The sequence below is a fragment of the Podarcis gaigeae genome (genome assembly GCF_964106915.1).
Source record: "Podarcis gaigeae genome assembly, chromosome: 1".
Taxonomy (NCBI): Eukaryota; Metazoa; Chordata; class Lepidosauria; order Squamata; family Lacertidae; genus Podarcis; species Podarcis gaigeae.
In genome coordinates, this window is record NC_139678.1 from 10,543,714 (window position 1) to 10,558,402 (window position 14,689).

Genomic DNA, 14,689 nt, shown 5'->3' on the forward strand with positions numbered 1-14,689 from the left:
ATGTGCTTTCAAACTGCTAGGTTGGCAGGAGCAGGGACCGAGCAACGGGAGCTCACCCCGTGGCGGGGATTCGAACCACCAACCTTCTGATCGGCAAGACCTAGGCTCTGTGGTTTAACCCACAATGCCACCCACATCCGCCCACTTCCCTAAGTCCCTTCAAAACCCCTCTTAAAACCAACTTTTTCCATGGAGTCTTAAGTACAAGCCTTTAGTTCCTCTGGTAGTGAGTTGGTAATTACAGCACCCATTCACCTCTGCCTCAGCTTTCCTTTCCATCATCTGCTGTCTCCCTGTGTCAGATTGCAGGCTGTAAGGTCTTGGGGGCAGAGACCTTCCCACGTGTACTAGGAAAAAACCCCATGCATTCTGATGGTACTTTGTAAATAATAAACAATAACTGCTGTATGTATACAGCACTCTAAGGATGACTCATTTATCCACAACCCTTTCCCCAGTCAGAACAACGAGAACTCAAGAATCGTAGACACTTGACTGGAAAAGTCCGTGACCAGAGGGAGGGGAGCACCAAGAGGGATGGAAGAAATTCAAAGACTATTTAGCTAAACATCTTAAGATAATATAATTAGAATTACTTGCGAGTACCAAATAGGCCTAGGATTTGAAAATGTGATGTGTAAAATATTATGTTAAAGTTAAAAATGAAAAGTAAGATGTTAATTGACCAAGTAAAGTTTATGGGAAAATAGTTTTGGAAAACTGTTACAATGGTTTATGTGGAAACTCAGACAGGGGGATTTGAGGAAGTCAGCTAACAATGTTAACAAAAGTGGAATTATTATAATCAGGATAAATGTTTGTTTGTTGGTTTGTTTGTTTTGTTTTAAATTTGTTTGTTATAAATTTGGAAAATTAATCAATTTTTTTGAAAAAAATAATTGTAGACTCTTGGGGCTGAAAGGGACGCTGGGGGTCATCTGTTCAAAGCCCTTACTTGATGCGAGAGGAAACGACAGCCCCCTTGATGAATGCCTTCCACCCTGACCCTTGTCCATTAGGTGCAGTTGTGACCAACTCTGGGGTTGCGGCGCTCATCTCGCTTTATTGGCTGAGGGAGCCGGCATACAGCTTCTGAGTCATGTGGCCAGCATGAATAAGCCGCTTCTGGTGAGCCAGAGCAACGCACGGAAACGCCATTTACCTTCCCGCCGGAGTGGTACCTATTTATCTACTTGCACTTTGATGTGCTTTCGAACTGCTAGGTTGGCAGGAGCAGGGACCGAGCAACGGGAGCTCACGCCGTCGCGGGGATTCGAACCGCCGACCTTCAGATCGGCAAGTCCTAGGCTCTGTGGTTTAACCCACAGTGCCACCCGCATCCTAGTCGCTAGTAGCTGTTGTTAATTAAGGTTTTGAGTTTTCCATTACCCTTCGCCAGGACCGGTGCAGAACGAAATGTTTGTATGCGCATGGGTTAGTTGGTATATAAAATGTGGGACATGCTATGCTACCCTCAACGTCTGAGGTTTATAACAATTTTAAGATGATGGAGTTTTGAAGATGATTTCCATGTTGGCTGTGGAGGGAGAGGAACCTGTCTGGCCTCAGATCTGCCCCTCCTCCTCCACCAGCTTTTTTCCCCAGAAGTGAATTTTGGTTTTTTGCTAGCTGGCTAAGCTGCTAGTCCCCTGTGTTTCCACGATGGCTACCGAGAAAAGAGGGGTCTGCAGTAAGGACAGAAGCACAAGCTACTAGCTCTTAAAAGATTAATGAAAACACGTGTAGGCTAGTAACTTTTGAGGACTGTGGTTTGTTAAGGGGGCTGGGAACTGTAGCCCTTTGGGGAATAAACTCCAGTTCCCAGGATTCTTAGCAAAGGCAGTAATGCGATTTAAATTTATGGTGCGTATGCAGCCTTGCTCTTATCTTCACTGTTTATCCTCCCTCTCTAGAATATAATTAATATATAATGAAGGAAAAATTCAAATGCTGATTTCAGTGTGACCATGTCCTTTTATAGAGCCTTAATAAGAGAATATACACATAGATTTACATGCACTGTGTTTTCCACGCTTCCATTTCCAGCTTAAACTTGTGAGCAGTTGATTTTAAGATTTGGCCCCACTGACAGTGATCTCTGAAGCTGAAATATTTATTGTGCTGCAAAGCCCCCTGGTGGAATATGGAAGATCTGCAGCAGGCTAGAATACATTGCCATGACCGTTGAGTTGTAGATGAGAGTTTCTCTAAATCTTTTGTTTACAAATGTTACGGAAAATACCGGGGCAGGGCACATCTTTAAAGTTGTTTAATGTTACAAATATTATGCATAATGTATCCTTTTGACTTGACGGCTCAGGGAAATTACCTAGCTTTAAAAATCATATAAAATCAATAGGAAGAAACAAGATTTACCAACTATCGAAGAATGGCAGATGAAGATGATGGACTATATGGAACTTGCCGAACTGACTGGGAGACTCCGGGACCAGAGAGAAGAGATGGTGGAAGAAGATTGGAAGAAGTTTAAAGAATATTTGAAAAAATATGTTAATATTTAAATCTTAGAATAGCTTTGGAAGTGGATATAGGCTGTAGGGTTAGAAGTAGAAGATAGTGTATTTTAAAATAGTATTGTTTGTAGGTGATAAAATGTGAAGATTTTTATGGTAAAAGCAAGCGTGATAAAAAAAATTGTTAAAAATTATGATATATGTAATCTGCTAAAGATGAGGTAAAATGAAAATCAGATGGGGGGGGCTTGGGGAAGCTCACCTAACAATGTTCAGAAAAAATAAGAATAAGACAAGAATTTGTTTGTATTGTTTGTTTTTCTGTTTGTGTTGTTTAGTTGTGTTATAAAATGAATAAAAAAATTGGGGGGGGGGGGAATCAACTCCTTTGCCAGTTTCCTTCATTCCACCGCCAATTTGTTTCATTGGCCAAGGACTTGGAAATCACTCAGTCCCCACCATAATCCCTCAAGCGGGAGGTCAGTACTCACAGGAAGGTACTCATAGGTGTCAATCGCTGGGCAAAGGGACTCCTCCGGACTTGCCCAGGTGGCAGACTAAAGTTCTATTGTCCCTTTGTAGTTGGTGCTTAGAATGTACTTCTGAATACATATCCTGTGTCCGCCTGTTGCCCCAACACATTCCTGCTATGTTAATCATGTATAACCCTCCCCTTTTCTGATATAGCAATGATGTCGTCATGATGCTTAATGAACTGTATGCTGGGATAAGATCGAAACTTTTGAAAGTCCTTGTCACCCCATCCTCGGGGTTCAAAATTCCTCTTTGAACCTGTTGCGCAATAAACTTTGGTCTACAGCTATTTGCTCCGGTTGGTGGCTGGACTCCTTCCTTTATTCCGCGGGCTCTGCCCCAGGAGCTGGGTGACTGAGCAGCCTCGCACCTAGATTTTTCCATAACACCTAGGTGACAGATATTGGGTGAAATCCAGAGCTGCCAGTTCACCAATGGGAGGAATCTGTTGGTAGAACAGGAGAGGAAGGCAATGTCTTCCTTCCACCAACGAACAGAGATACAGCCCAGTTCTTTTAATGAAACTGATGCTTACGGAAATCTGAGTCAATGGGTGGCATGGCTGGTGGCTTCTAGCTGTTGCACACCCTACTTGTTTGGTGGTGCAGAGGCTGAAGAGAAACACCCGGTCAGTTTGAAAACCATCAGGAAAAGAGACAGAACTACGCGGTTTGTGGTTGGTTAACAAGAAAAAGAATTCTGATGATGATTTACAGAAGAACCAGACTTCCTGACTCTCTGCTGAGGCCCTTTATATCATCTTGCAAGCTCATTGACACCCAGACCACCCCTTCTTGGACTCTGCAGCACCCAAGGGTGGAAAACACTCTTTCCTTGGTTTGTTCTGACCGTGATTCCCTTTAGTCTTCCCCAATTATGCTGTGAACGGCCCCAAGATTTATGGATGAAGGGCAGGGTACAAATTTAATAAATAAAATAGTTCTCCCTCTGTAAGGGCTGACTCAACACCTTTTGCTCCCCAAGGTGGAGCGGAAAACGGCAAGCCCTTCTTCCAAGTCACGGTGCACTTATTATTATTATTATTACTATTATCATTCTTATTTATTACCCGAAGGTCCCACAATATTAAAAAGTTTAAAACAACTTGAAACTACAGAAATAAGATGGGTCCTGTTGTTGTTGTTTAGCCGTGTCCGACTCTTCGTGACCCCCTGGACCAGAGCACGCCAGGCACTCCTGTCTTCCACTGCCTTCCACAGCTTGGTCAGACTCATGTTTGTGGCTTCGAGAACAGTGTCCAACCATCTCGTCCTCTGTCGCCCCCTTCTCCTTGTGCCCTCCATCTTTCCCAACATCAGGGTCTTTTCCAGGGAGTCTTCTCTTCTCATGAGGTGGCCAAAGTATTGGAGCCTCAGCTTCACGATCTGTCCTTCCAATGAGCACTCAGGGCTGATTTCCTTCAGAATTGATGCGTTTGATCTTCTTGCAGTCCATGGGACTCTCAAGAGTCTCCTCCAGCACCATAATTCAAAAGCATCAATTCTTTGGCAATCAGCCTTCTTTATGGTCCAGCTTTCACATCCATACATCACTACTGGGAAAACCATAGCTTTATACGGACCTTTGTTAGCAAGTTGATGTCTCTGCTTTTTAAGATGCTTTTTAAGATGGGTCCTAAAATATTCCAGTTATTCCCCCCCCCCCATGTTTCTAGTGATTATTGCTATTATCTGTAAGCTGCCTTGAGTCCTGTCAGGGAAAAAGGTGGACCATAAATGAATAAATAAATAAATAAATAAATATCTTTCTGTATACCTGAAGGAGTGTCTCCACCCCCATCATTCAGGTGAGGTCCAGCGCCTAGGGCTTTCTGGCAGTCCCCTCACTGCAAGAAATGAGGTTACAGGGAACCAGGCAGAGGTTCTCGGTAGTGGCGCCCCCCCCCCCCCCGTGGAATGCCCTCCCACCAGATGTCAAAGAAATAAATAACGATCTGATTTTTAGAAGACATCTTAAAGGCAGCCCTGTTTAGGAAAGCTTTTAAGATCTGATGAATTGCCGTATTTTAATATTTTGCTGGAAGCCGCCCAGAGTGGCTGGGGAAATCCAGCCAGATGGGTGGGGTATAAATAATAAATTATTATTATTATTATTATTAGTCTGAAGATAGAATAAATAGGTGTGTCTTCAACATTCTTCAAAAGCTGTACATGGAAGAGGCCAAGTGCACCTCTCTGGGGAGTGAGTTCCACAACTTTGGGGCTGTCACAGTGAAGGCCCTGTCTTATGCCAACACACCCTGAGCGTCTGGAAAACAAAGAGGGCCTCTTCTGTCAGTCCTAGCACCTGCGAGGGTCTGTAGAGAAGGGGGGGTCTTTCAGGTATTTGGAGCTTGAGTCATTTTCTGGCGACCAAAATGGACAGTACTGTCCCCTCATGGGGATTACCTAGTCGGGTGCTACAAGGCAAGGGTATGGCAGTGGGACACTGGAGGTATAAATGAATATCAGACTTTGACAAGTTGGTAACACTGAACAAGTTTATCAGTTTTGTTGAATTAAAGTAAATTGTTTTAATTGGAATTTCGAATAAACACACAGTTAATTACTCCTGTTTTGAATTTCAACATTCCCTGATGAATGTTGGATTGCTCTGTTCCCGAATTTAGCACATTTGTCCCAATTCAGCTAAAACTATTCACACTCGAGTCCTGTGGCAGTCGTTCATGGTTTAGACGAATCACAACTAAATTGGCCACCCAGTTCCAGATGTGTTTAAAGGGCTGCATTCAATGTTAGCTCTACTCTGAGTAGACTCATTGCGTGGTTTTATGCTTTTATGGTCTTGTAAGCCACCATGGTATATTTTTTAAAAATATATTTTATTAAATAAAGAATATGATGGAGACAATTACTCTTGAGCGTTATTTAGTTGGACACCATCCAAATATCTGTTCTCGGATCGGGACTGTTAAGCATTTTATAACCACATTTCAGATCGCAAATAGGAACATTTTTTATTGCACAACCAAAGCTTTAATGTGGAAAAGGCCTGGTTATGAATTCATTATAAGCAAGGACGAAAGTCTGTTGTTGCAGACCTCAGAGCTGCGTTTCCAGTGTGTTTTCTCAGCATTCCTGCGAGAATAACATTTTAAAAATTGGCACGCTCTGTTTCCTGCTTGGGGAAATGATTTTATCCCAGATTCTCATTAAAGTCTAGGAAATCCCCCTAAGCCTTGTGCAGTGGTACCTCGGGTTAAGAACTTAATTCGTTCTGGAGGTCCGTTCTTAACCTGAAACTGTTCTTAACCTGAAGCACCACTTTAGCTAATGGGGCCACCGCCGCACGATTTCTGTTCTCAACCTGAAGCAAAGTTCTTAACCCGAGGTACTATTTCTGGGTTAGCGGAGTCTGTAACCTGAAGCGTATCTAACCTGAAACATCTGTAGCCCGAGGTACCACTGTAATTGTAATGTGCTCAGAGGTTTTCCCACTAGAGGTCACTGTTGCTCCCAAAATATGTACCGCTCTCTCTTTCTCTAGGACTCTGAAGTTCATCTCCACCGCCTGATAATCTTTGAAGGAGTAATGAAGAGGTGATCATACCAGCTCCTACGGCAAAAAGGGTGGGGTACTATTAAACATTTACCTTTTCTCCCAGGTGGTTGAAGGATGGATGGAGGCTAACAGATTGAGGCTGAATCCTGACAAGACAGAAGTACTGTTTTTGGGGGACAGGGGGCGGGTGGGTGTGGAGGACTCCCTGGTTCTGAATGGGGTAACTGTGCCCCTGAAGGACCAGGTGTGCAGCCTGGGAGTCATTTTGGATTCACAGCTGTCCATGGAGGCGCAGGTTAATTCTGTGTCCAGGGCAGCTGTCTACCAGCTCCATCTGGTACATAGGCTGAGACCCTATCTATCCACGGACTGCCTCGCCAGAGTAGTGCATGCTCTGGTTATCTCTCGCTTGGTGCCTGCTTCTGAGGATCCGGCACAGGTGCAGGCGCTTCAGAATCAAGGCCCTGCCCCAGTTCAGCCGGCCCTAGAGGCGGGGACTCCTGTACAGGCTGGGATTCCTCTGGTTCAGCCTCTGAATCGGATTCCCAGGCCATCACAGGCTACCTTTGAAGGTGACCCGGAAACTGCAATTAATCCAGAATGCGGCAGCTAGACTGGTGACTGGGAGTGGCCACAGAGACCATATAACACCGGTCCTGAGAGATCTGCATTGGCTCCCAGTATGTTTCCGAGCACAATTCAAAGTGTTGGTGCTGACCTTTAAAGCCCTAAACGGCCTCGGTTCTGTATACCTGAAGGAGTGTCTCCACCCCCATCGTTCAGCCTGGACACTGAGATCCAGCGCCGAGGGCCTTCTGACGAATCCCTCATTGCGAGAAGTGAGGTTACAGGGAACCAGACAGAGGGCCTTCTCGGTAGTGGCGCCCACCCTGTGGAACACCCTCCCTTCAGATGTGAAGGAAATAGGCAGCTATCCTATCTTTAAAAGACATCTGAAGGCAGCCCTGTTTAGGGTAGTTTTTCATATTTAATGCTGTACTGTTTTTAACACTTGATTGGGAGCCGCCCAGAGTGGCTGGGGAATCTCAGCCAGATGGGCGGGGTATAAATAATAATAATAATAATCATCATCATCATCATATTTCTGCTGGAACCCTGGAGAGCTGCTGCCAGTCAGTGTAGCCAATACTGAACTAGATGGGCCAATGGTGTAAACAAGCCAGTTTCCTATGCACTTTCTTCTAAAGTCACTCCAAAAAACTGCAGACAAAAGATGCATTTTTATTTCCACCTTGCACTCCTCTGACCACACCACTGTTGCAGTGCTCTCCTTGACCTGTGACCTTGCTACTTTCCCCACCTCTCCAATGCTATTGGATAAACTGCTCTGATTCACAGCAATCTTTTGCCAGTGGGTGTGACACAGTCCCATTGGCTGCCATCGCGGCGAGAGCCTGGATAGTTTTAACCCAACTTGGGCAAGAGGGGAAAGGAAGACCTCGAAAGCCTTAGAACAGGAGCTCCAAAATCAACAAACCACTTTGGTTCAAGTGAACCACATAAATATCGCCTTGATTTTGTGGGCGATTTGTGCCTACAAATTGGTTTGGCAATTTCAGCGACCTTCGAGGCAAAGACAGGAGGTGGAATCTGCTGCTCAAGAAGTAGGATCACAATTTCATCCCACCTGTTTCTCCAAGGAGCTCAAAGTGGCATTTGTGGCTTTCCTCCTCCTCATTTAATCCCCCACAATGACCCTGTGAGGTGGGTTAGGCTGAGACATGTGGACTGGACCATATATGCACCTAGTGAGCTTCCAGGCCGAGCCCCAGGCCCTAGTCTGACGTTGCAGAAGGAAACATGAAGTGCTCCAAAATCTCCTGGTAGACGGCTGTGTTGACCCTGGACTTAACAAAGCACAGAGGATCAGTACCAGCTGATGACATGGCTCCCCAAATCTCTTTTCTGATGAGAGCAGCTTTTGCATCTCATTTGGAAACCAAGGACCCAGAGTCTGGAGGAAGAATGAGGAGGCACACAATGCCAGATGCTTGAAGTCCAGTGTGAAGTTTCCATAGTCTGTGTTGCTTTGAGGAGACGCACAGACATTTCCCCTTACTTTTTAGGAGGAAAAAAGTGCGTCTTATGGAGTGAAAAATACGGTACTTGAGATATTCATCCCTAAGTTAGAGGAGCCTGCAGATCAATAGGGAGACTGTTTTTGTGAGTTGGCTTCTTCACTTGCTGCTGCTGCTGCCTGCTCCTTCTGCAGGGAAGAGCCAGTGCCATCTGGACGAAACCATCAGTTGCCAGGGAGCAGGAGACTCTGCAGATCGAAGGAAAGGCTGTTCCTAAGAATTGCCTTACCAGCTCCAACCTCCATCTGCTGCTCTGTCTCTCCCCTGCCCCTTTCCCAGAGGGAAGAACCTGGAAGCAGGTTTTGTGTCCCCAACACACCAGCACATAACATTCCTATTTTAGCTTTATATGGATTTTCATTGTAAGTTGTTTGGGGAGCCAGCTTTTGCTGGAGAAGATATGAATTAAATAAAGGGTTAGCGGCACTTTGTTGGGGCAGGAGCAGCTGGTACTACATTTTCAGTATGGCAAGCCTTCCAGATCCCTGTATCATCATGTCCAGGCATCATTCCAGCAACAGTTCCTTGTGAAGTGCATTAGGAGAACAGCACTTCCTAGGTGTGTAGCCTGGGAGCCATTTTGGACTCACAGCTGTCATGGAGGTGCAGGTCAATTCTGTGTCCAGGGCAGCTGTCTACCAGCTCCATCTGGTACGCAGGCTGAGACCCTATCTGCCCGTGGACTGTCTTGCCAGAGTGGTTTATGCTCTAGTTATCTCCTGCTTAGACTAATGCAACACGCTCTACGTGGAGCTATCTTAGAAGGTGACTTGGAAACTGCAATTAATCCAGAATGCGGCAGCTAGACTGGTGACTGGGAGCGGCCGCCGAGACGACATTACACCGGTCTTGAAAGATCTTCATTGGCTCCCAGTGTGTTTCTGAGCCCAATTCAAAGTGATGGTGCTGACCTTGAAAGCCCTAAATGTCCTCGCACCAATTTACCTGAAGGAGTGTCTCCATCCCCATCATTCAGCCTGGACACTGAACTCCAGTTTTCAAAATCTGCATCGGTCCGTCAAGAGGCTGTGTTTTATTATTTATTTCATTAATTTTATATTCCCCTTGATTGTAGAAAAAAACCAAAAACCCTCAAAGCGACTTTCCTGGTCTGCTTGCTAACCCAGGGCCTCATTTAATCCCTTTATCCTTGAATATAAAATGGAAGAATGGTATAAAGATGTGTGGGATATAGCCATTAGTAATAAATTAACATGTGCTGTTAAGGTAAGACGGGGAATATGCAGGATTTCGAGGAGATATGGAAAGTGTTTGTACAATTTGTACTGTTAAAACAGAAAGGGGTCAAACCATCGCAAGAGGTGTTGGAATTTTTGGAGTTGGATGGTTACAATGGAATGGTCTTGTGGGTGGGAGTGCATTATTATTATTATTATTATTATTATTATTATTATTATTATTATTATTATTATTATTATTATTATTATTATTATTATTTTATTTTAAATTATACATTAAAAAAATCAAAGCAAGTCCCATAATTTTTTTTTGCTGAAACTTGCTTTAAAAAACCAACCTTAGCACCCCTAACTTATCAAAATCATGTTTTCCTCCCCATTTAGCTGCTTCAGTAAAACCAAGCAAAAACAAACAACAACAACAACAACAACAACAACAAACCACTTTTATCCATCCTGACTGCATTGATTAAGAAACTACATCCTGAACGTGTCTGGGTGACATTTATACAGTGAAATCCTTCAGGAACCTCCTTGGTAATGTGACACAGTGGGAACGTCTTGGGAAGCTCTGCAAGAGATTCTCCAGTCATGCAGAAGACGAAACCAGCCTTAAAATACACTGGAGCTGTTCCTAGGCAAAATGGGACAGATAGCCAGTTGCTAAATATATCCACTGGGCTGCAAAGAATAAAAACAAGCAACAGTGGCCGAGCTAGAACGAAAGGCCCCATTTCCTCCCTCTCTACTCACTTCCAGACTGTTGCTATTTTTGGGTGGGATTAAATCACATACTGGCAAATTCAGGTTGTGCCATTAAGGGCTACATGAATCTAAAGCGCACACTCCCTGCAAAGAATCCTGGGAGTTGTAGTTTGTCGAGAGGCAGCAAGGGCTTTTACAATTGGTGGAGGGTGATAGGTCGCAGCCCTGGCCATGAGTATAGGTCAGGGATAGCCAATGTGTTGGCAGGGATAGCCAATGTGATGCTGCCAGCATGGACGGTGGTCAAGCATGATGGGAACTGTAGTCCCAACAGCCCCTAGGAGGGCACCATGTTGTTACAGATTGGAAAGCAGCAGCTTGGGTCTCCGATACAGCCTTCCCCCAGCCCTGGTGCCGACTTCCAAACAGCTTGGGCTCATGGGAGTTGTAGTCCGAGCCATCTGGAAGTTGGCACTGTGGGAATGTTGTGGATAGTAGGATAGATTGATTAAATATTATCCTTCCTCACTCACGCTAGTGAGTCCGTAGCAGAATATATTCCCCAGTATATAGAAGGAAGCTAGTTGGTAGTTTGAATCTCTTTTGCCTAACTGAGATATCCGCGCCCTGCTCCTGCTTGCACGCAAGTAGGAGATGGGAGGCTGCTCCGATAGACAGCATGAAGCCTCCCTTCACAGTTTAGTTGTTGGGGTCAGGGAAGGTGGAGGCAGCCTGGAAGCTGCATCTTAGAGCCCCTGCACCACCATCACATGGGGATTTCCGAGAAGCTCCTGAAACCTGTTAAGTTGTGAGTGAACATATCAGACGACACAGCGATTCTTCAAACAGCTCTTCTTTATTCAGAGGCCACAACAGAACTGAACTGAAGGGCTCAAGTCAGCCTGCTTATATAGAGCTCCACTACAACGTTACTGTAGCAACTTTCTAAAACTATCCAATCACTGAATGTCACTTTCGATCCTTCATGTGCATAACTATCTACAGTCTCCCCCTGCTGGCCCAGGGTGAGAACTTCAGTACATAACAAAACCAGCCAGAGCCAACTGCTCCAGGCTGCTGAGACTGCCACTGCTGCATTTCCCAGGGACATTAGGTGAAATCTGGGGACATTCTGGGGATGGAATTTGTCCAGGGACTTATTCGCAAATCCGGGGACTGTCCCCGGGAAACAGAGACGTCTGGTAACCCTACTCTAAGGACATACTGAACTGATTACTCTAGGAATTAAATCTGTGTATGGGTAAAATATGCAATGCGTTTGTGAGAGGGGGATTATTGTTTGTGTTTCATTATGTCTTTTGTGTTCTCACTTTGTATTTTTATGTTGCAAGCGGCCCTGTGATTTTCGTTTGAAAATACAAATTTAATTAACAACAACAACAAGAGGGTTTCTGAAGCAAGACACAAGTTTTGTTTGTAGAGACATGCAGGCTGAGTCCCAGGACAGGCATTCCTGCAGCGTGACATATGAAATGGAAGGCACAATCCTTTGTAAGATGTCGATTGCCAATGGAACACATTTTATAAGCACTTGCATTAACAATTCAGGTAGGTAGCCGTGTTGGTCTGAAGCAGTTGGTCGAAATAAAAAAATTAAAAAGCAGTCCAGTAGCACCTTAGAGATTAACTAAGTTTCTTCTAGGAATAAGCAACAAACTTAGTTGGTCTCTAATGTGCTACTGGACTATTTTTTAATTTTGATTGCATTAACAATGATATCCATAATCATCATCATCATCATCATCATCATCATCTTGCATTTATTTTTTTAAAGATCAGCTGCCTGACAATCATTGGCACAATCTGAGCCTATTGAAAGTGTTTTCAATCAATTGACCTTTTTTTAGACCAATCCATTAAACACCCAAGCAGTAACATTAACAGACTGTTTAATCCCTTGCTGGTTCACTTTCTGACGTTCGTTAGCATCTTGGGAAAACTTGTCATCCAGGCTAACGTTTAGCGCTGAACAATTATTGGACGAATCGCAATTAAAACGAAAAGCACCGTGCATTTCCGGGGTTTTGAAAAGCTAGCGCTGAAGCTCATCTGATCATAGTCATCTCTGCTGCTTCCTAGCGCAGAAAGTGAGTCCCTTTCCCAAATCTTCTCTTGGCTGTAACGTTGGAGACAGATGGAAGAGGCCCATTGCAGGATTGGTCATAGTTTTTCAGTGGGGCCCTGGGGTATGTTGGTTAAGGGGGTTAGGAACTTCACGCCCAGGGGGCAAATTTGCCTCTCCAAGCCTCTCTACCTGGCAGAGATGGTGCCAGAAGGTGAGACTGCTGAACTCCGGCCAAGCCCCACACCTAGGAAAGAGCTCTCCACGGCTGTAATTGCAGTTCTCTGACTTGGTTTACCAACTGCACTGGCTCCCGGTGGAGTACAGGGTCAGGTTTAAGGTGCTGGTTTTGACCTCAAAGCCCTATGCGGCCTAGGACCTACGTACCTACAGGAACGCCTCTCCTGGTATGTCCTGCGGAGGACCTTGAGGTCCACAAATGACAACATTTTGGAGGCCCCAAGTCGCAAGGTGGTTAGATTGGTCTCAACTAGGGCCAGGGCCTTTTCAGTACTGGCCCCGACTTGGTAGAACTATCTGTCATAAGAGACTAGGGCCCTGAGGGACTTGACATCTTTCCGCAGGGCCTGCAAGACAGAGCTGTTCCGCCTGGCCTTTGGTTTGGACTCAGTCTGACCCTTATGTTTTCCTCCCCTTATGGTTTTGATACATGGGCTACTTTTAAAATGAGGCTGCATTTTAAATTGCATTTTAACTCCCCCCCCTATTATGTTTTTATTGTAATTTTACTGGTGTTAGCTGCCCTGAGCCTAGCTCTGGCCGGGGAGGGCAGGGTATAAATAAATTATTATTATTATTATTATTATTATTATTATTATTATTATTATGCTCTACAGGCTGAGCTAAGGATCCGCAGGAAAGGGACTGAAAATAAAACTGCCAATGGGATAATCTATGGTTTCAATGCACGTGGAATGTTATGTACAGTTTTGGATATTGCAGGATATTGTAGAGCTGGAAAAGATTCAGAAAAGGATGAGGATGAGCCAGTCTTTGTACCTAGCGGGGGCAGCGAGAGAGCATCCTATGAGAGCATGCTGCCAGCCTCTTCCCTTGGGCAGCTCTTAGCAACTGCTGGAGAAGCGGGCAAGGAGAGACTGCCACCACTGATGCTCTAGCTGAGATTCCTGCATCACAGGGGGGTTGGACTAGATGACCACAGGGGTCCCCTCCCACTCTATAGTTCTGCAGTTCTATGATTCTGCTTTCTGAGCAGGTGCGTCCAGGATTGCAGCGTTAGCCATTACCACCCTAAACAAGCTCTCGGGGTCACTTTTGTTCTCAGAGTAAACAAGCAGGTGGTGATGCTGAGTCTTTTGCGCAAGCAGCCTCCCCAGTCAATGCCTCGTTTCACAGGAGAACTGGTTTTCAAAGGCATCCGGTTCGCGACGCAGCGTTTTGGTGGGTCTCCAGGTCTCGCAGCTGTTGCATTAGCAGCACCGGGACAAAGCTGCAAGCTTTCTCTGCCTTGTTCCGGCGATGTCTGCCTGGCCTTGACTTCCGTGTCTTGTTGCATTTGGGAGAACCCTCAGGCAAACCGTGTATACCCCTCTCCTAAGCCAGCTGGAGCAAATAATAATAATAATAAATTTTATTTATACCCTGCCCTCCCTGGCCAGAGCCACATGAGACTCTTAATCCCAGGGTTGTGGGTTCGAATCTCGCATTGGGCAAAATATTCCTGCATTGCAGGGGGTTGGGACTAGATGGCCCTCACAGTCCCTTCCAACTCTACAATACTATGATTTTACGGAATTCTCCTTTTTTCGCAGCTCCCACCCCACATCAACATCTTGTAAGCTATTCCAGTATAGGGCTAAAGTTATGAACGCCCTTCTCCTGCGCTGTAAACTGGTACAAAACAGCTGGGCAGTTGAATATGTGGATGTTCATCACTAGAGCAAAAATGAGTTCCTGCTGAATTTGTGCAGGTCAAAAAACTCACTCAAGGAATAAGTGAAGTTTATTATTTTGGTCACAGACCAGTTCCAGCCCACATACAATATCAAAGAAGTCATAAAACACGATAGGGATACATTTGAATTTGCAATT

At 45.0% G+C, this 14,689-nt stretch overlaps 1 long non-coding RNA gene across 1 annotated transcript; it reads left to right on the top strand.

Annotated features, from left to right (window-relative positions):
• Positions 1–1,135: 1,135 nt before the first annotated feature.
• On the top strand, positions 1,136–2,844 carry LOC310844824. The gene is made up of 2 exons (XR_014564341.1): positions 1,136–1,644; positions 1,692–2,844. It is a non-coding gene; the product is annotated as an uncharacterized lncRNA (long non-coding RNA).
• The last annotated feature ends 11,845 nt before the right edge of the window (positions 2,845–14,689 follow it).